A 5,508-nucleotide genomic window follows, 5' to 3' on the forward strand; every position below is an offset into this window, starting at 1 on the left:
CCCCAAGTTGTATCTCTCCCTCTAATAGTAGATCTCCCCCCTCCTTGCCCCGTGGACGTAGGCAGTTTGCCGAACCACGTAAAATTTGTGTTCTTGCCATGATTTGTAATAGCTTGTAGGATCCCTCGACGCGCAGTCCTAGAGCTGACGAGAGGACCCTCGACGCGCAGTCCTAGAGCTGACGAGAGGAAGAGCTGATATCTCACTTTGATGAGATATCTGGCTTTTGGTTCTTGTTTCCTTTGAGAAGCAAGAATTTCATTGTGATCTAATCTCTTGTTGTGCACCTTGCGCACCGGAGGTGCTGCCGAGATTTTCCGCTGCGCACAACCCTTGCGCACCGGAGGTGCTGCCGAGATTTTCCGCTGCGCACAACAATTTTAACTCGATGCAGGAGATTTGGGGGATAAATTAGCAAAAATCCAGATTTGAGCCAAAAGTTTGCAAATGTAGTTGATTTCATTTCGAGGTTATATCGGTAAAAAGAACTTACACAAAATGCAACATTTATCGCATTTCTAAATATTAGAATCATAAGACCAATTTCATGACCAAAACAACCACAGATTTTACCTTCTTCTCATTGGAAATGAGAGACTGAAGATTCTGGGTGCAGTCATTGTCGTAGGTGACCTGATCCAGCTCCAGCTCGTCCTCATCTATCAAACAACCATCAGAAGAAGTGGTGACTGGACCTGAAACTAGGGTTTTTCTTGGTTAAAAACAATTACCTGAGAGGATCTCGCCCGAATCTCGATTCCCCTGACAACACAAGAGATATCGTTAGGTTTAAAGCCGAATCGATGGAGATGAAGCTTAAGGGGGGTGGGCGTTTTTGTTATTCTCACCGGTGGAATTTTTTGCCGCCACATTTTGGAAGTCAGAAATGAAGAAGGCGGAGCAAATTGCAATTGTGGGTTTAAGAATGTAGGGAATGATTTCGGGTTCGAAGCAGATTCGAGGCAAAAGAAGAAGTTTAAGGGGTGAGAGTTTTCTTATTCTCACCGGTCGAGTTTTTTCCGCCACCTTGCAAGTTGGAAATGAAGAAGAAGGCTTAGAGATCTAGGAAATATTAAACGGGTTTTCTATAGAGTGCCCATGGACACTCTATAAGAGAGGAGAAAGATAGAGAGAAATGAATGAGGAGGGGATCCCAATGTAAATTAGGAGGCCCTCCTCTTCATTCATTTTTCTCCATCTCTCTCATCTCTTATAGAATGCTCATGTGCATTCTATAGAAAAACCGTTTATTAAATACGCAGCCGAAAATCTTGTTGAAGGCAACGCACCGGGAGGTTAGTGGACCATTGGGAACGTTAGTTGGGTTTGTAGGCTAACTTTGACCGGCTCGTGGGCTAAGAATTCGAAGATGAGCCCATTTAAGGAAAGGGAAGTAAACAGCTACACTTGGCAGACACCGTAAAGATGTGAGGTTTTCATCGAAAACTAGTTCGATTTCTTGCTCACTACTGAATTATTTTTATTTTCCTTTATTCGTGACTCTTCAAGGACAAAGTTCTGCTGATCGTATGTTTTTTCTTCAGTTTAATTTAATTGAGAATAATTGTTTGATATTAAACCCCATGCATTGTATGAGGTAAAAACTTACTTATTAATTGATGCTATCCAACATATTTTTTTGTAGAAATCAGAAGTTCAACCATTGATACTTACTCATACACGTGTACTCTTCAACGTTTACGATGTTTTGGTTATTTTAGATAATTACATTTTAGACCTACCACTTACTAGAAAATCAAGTAGTTTTATAAAAATACATAACATCGAGCTAACAAGATACTATAATGTGCTTGTAGGTATTTGGATCGGAGATGAACTAGGGTTCTTCGAGCATTGATATTATGGTGGTATGCATCATGATTGCTGTTTTGGGACTTGGTCAAATCTTTCTTTCTATAGAAGATTGACTTTGATTAGAAAGATTATGTTTGGTTTTTGTAGAGATTATGTTAGACCTCTATAGGAAAATGAGAATGTTTGCACGGTGGTAGGACAACTTGAGTAAGTTGTCATAGTTCTAACATAGAAATGATTATTATGGTCTAAATTCAAATTGATGACAAAAATGAAGAATATTGCATTGTTGGAAAATATTGAGCAAAACTCAATTCTTTGCTCTTATTTTTATTTTATTAGTAATAACTATTGAGTATATTTTAAGAATAATAACGTAATCATAAAAATCACTCCTTACAACTAACTGTAATGGAAAACGTGCAAAAAGGCCAAGGAATTCAAACCACCTCAATGAGATTATAATATTTAAAACAAATAATATCATAATATTAAATTTTATAATAAATATTTTATATATCAATTAGTAAATATTAGTATATAATAATAATAATAATACTATTATTATTATTATTATAGTAAAAATATTATTTTCCTGTTGTAAACAATATATTAAAAATGTTTTCAATATGATACTAAATAACTAACGTTTTATATACATATATTGTAAACATGATATAATAATAATAATTACACACACATATTAATTAAATAATAATATTGTAATATAATATTATAATGTTTTAAATAATTTTTATTAAAGCTTAAAACTATATGTAAATTTAATATTATTTAATATTAAAAAATATGTATTTATTTTCCTCATTTTACTGTCCAAAAACACTTCATAAAATGAAATATGTTTATGTGCAACACATGTATACTATACTAAAACATACATCATGTTCACCTATGTACTATACTATAACACGCTATTACAAAAAAATGTAATGATATCCATTTATTTATAACCATAACATACATCACTCGCAACTAGGGGTGTCCAAAAAGCCCGGAGCCCGGGCCCGGCCCGATCGTGCCCGGGCCCGGCCCGGGCCCGGAAACCCGGGCAAAACCCGGGTCCGGGCCCGGGCCCGGGTCGCCGTTGGCGAGCCCGCCCCTTAAAACGGTCAAAAAACGGCTAAAAATCGAGGGTTTTTTGGTCATTTACCTAGGGGCTGCTTCTATAAATAGAGGGGGGGGTTCAATTCATTTTCTCACAACAAAACTCATCTATTTCTCTCTCTACTACTCTCTTATACAATCTTATACTATCTCATACTAATATAATATCCTATAATCTTTTGTATAAATAGAGGGGGGGTTTCAATTCATTTCCTCACAACAAAACTCATATATTTCTCTCTCTACTACTCTCTTATACAATCTTATACTATCTCATACTAATATAATATCCTACTCTCTACTACTCTCTTATACAATCTTATACTCATCTATTTCTCTCTCTACTACTCTCTTATACAATCTTATACTATCTCATACTAATATAATATCCTATAATCTTTTGTATTTTCTAATACTTCCAACAAATGGCTTCTGGGTCTGATTATGAAGAGCAACATGCATCTCCTACCGATCCAGAGATGAGTCCTCCTACAACAACTCCTCATCCTACCGGTGTTAATCCTGAATCTGGTGGCGACGAATCTACGGCACCAAGAGCTCCAAAAAGACCGAGGTCTGATGTATGGAATTTTTTTGAGAAGATAGACGTCACCAAGGATGAACACGGTAGGATCATCTCTCAGAATGCGAAATGTGCGTTGTGCGGCCAGATATTCAAAGCTCATCATAAGAGCGGCACCAACCATCTCAAACGGCATATTGAAAAACACAACAAAGGCCAAAATCTACAATGTGATATCCGGCAGTCTATGCTTTCCTAATCATCCTCTTCAGGTACCCTCGGCAGTTGGAATTATGACGCTGCCCGAGCCCGAAAATGCGTAATCAGGTTTATTGTTCTTAAAAACCTTCCTTTTAAATTAGTAGAAGATGATGAATTTGAAGATTTGTTTAGAGATGGTTTTTATCCTGCATTTACAAAATTTTCTCGTCAAACCTGTCAACGTGATATTTTAAAATATTATGTTGAGGAACAGGGAAAAATAATTTCTTATTTTAAAAATTTAAACTGCAAATTTTCTTTAACTTCTGATATTTGGTCATCTAGAGTGCAAACTGGTTATTTATGTATAACAGCACACTGGATTGATGAAAGTTGGAAAATGTTTAAAAGAGTTGTTTCTTTTATTGCAATTGAAGAGTCACACACTGGTATTAATGTTGCAAATTTAATTGTTGAAGAACTTATGAAACTAGAAATTGATCAAAGAATATTTACTCTTTCACTAGATAATGCAAGTAATAATAATGTAGCTGTTGATTTTCTGAAAATAACTTTGTCATTGCCATGTCATGGTGAGCTTTTTCATGTTAGATGTATCTGTCATATTTTAAATTTAATTGTTCAAAGTGCATTTTCTGAAATTAAACCCATGATAGAAAAAGTTAGAACAGTTACTAATATGCATAATGCTTCTGAAATGAGAATTAAAAGATGGAAACAATGTTGTAAAAGAAAAAATTATAAGCCTAGACTAATTCCAAAAGATGTTGACCATAGGTGGAATTCCACCTATGCAATGTTATCTGTAGCAATAGAATATAAAGAAATTATAAATGATTTTATAAATTTTTATGCTTCTAGTTCTAGCTCTGGTAGTGCTTATGGAATAACTGAAGATGAATGGACAGTTATATGTAAATTAAATGAGATGTTACAAGTTTTTTATGATGCTACTATGTTATTATCTGGTTGTTATTATCCAACTATTACTTTAGCTGCTTTACAAATTTTAAATATTCAAAAAAATTTTACAAAATATCGTATGGATGATATTTTTGGAAGTATAATTTTTGAAATGGAGAGTAAATTTAATAAGTATTTTAGGCCTATTCCTCATATTTTTGGTATTGGTGTTCTTATTGATCCATGCTTGAAGGAAATTGGCCTTCGAAGTTTGTTACAATCATTGTATGGTGGACAGATTATAGACTTAGATGATGGATCCACCCTTACTGCTACTACTCATTATTTAGCTATTAGAAATTATTTTCAAACCTTATATGATGAGTATGCAGCTAGATATGGTGTAGCTACACAACAGTCTTCAGCTTCGGCACCTTCAGCTTCGAGCACAGGTCGAGGTAAAAGTGTAAGTTTTGATAGGTATGCAATGGTAGCTGAACTAACTGGTGGATCTGGAACTTCATCAGGATTAGATGTTTCTGAAATAGATGAATATTTTTCTGCTTCTTTAGTTAGATGTCAAGGAAATGCTTTAGATATTTTGCAATGGTGGAAAGTATATGGATCAGTTTCATATCCTATACTTTCCACCATGGTTCGTGACTTACTATCAGTGCAGGTTTCGACTGTAGCCTCGGAATCCGCTTTCAGCACAGCAGGACGTTTGATCGACGACCACAGGACATGCTTAGATCCGTATACTGTACAAGCGGTGATGTGCTTACAGGATTGGTGGAGATACGAGAAGCGAACACAAGGCATCGAACGGATTGCTATGATTGAAGATAAATTTGAAGAGTTGGGACTAGCAGATAGATATAATGATTAGATAATATTCATAAAATTGTAATTTTTATTTC

The 5,508-nt window shown here is 35.2% G+C and overlaps 1 long non-coding RNA gene across 1 annotated transcript; it reads right to left on the reverse strand.

Moving 5' to 3' along the window:
• On the reverse strand, positions 571–1,093 carry LOC109829066. The gene is made up of 3 exons (XR_002243948.1): positions 849–1,093; positions 732–762; positions 571–659 (listed from the first exon to the last, which is right to left on the reverse strand). It is a non-coding gene; the product is annotated as an uncharacterized LOC109829066 (long non-coding RNA).

The sequence above is a fragment of the Asparagus officinalis genome, chromosome 1 (genome assembly GCF_001876935.1).
Source record: "Asparagus officinalis chromosome 1, Aspof.V1, whole genome shotgun sequence".
Lineage (NCBI taxonomy): Eukaryota > Viridiplantae > Streptophyta > Magnoliopsida > Asparagales > Asparagaceae > Asparagus > Asparagus officinalis.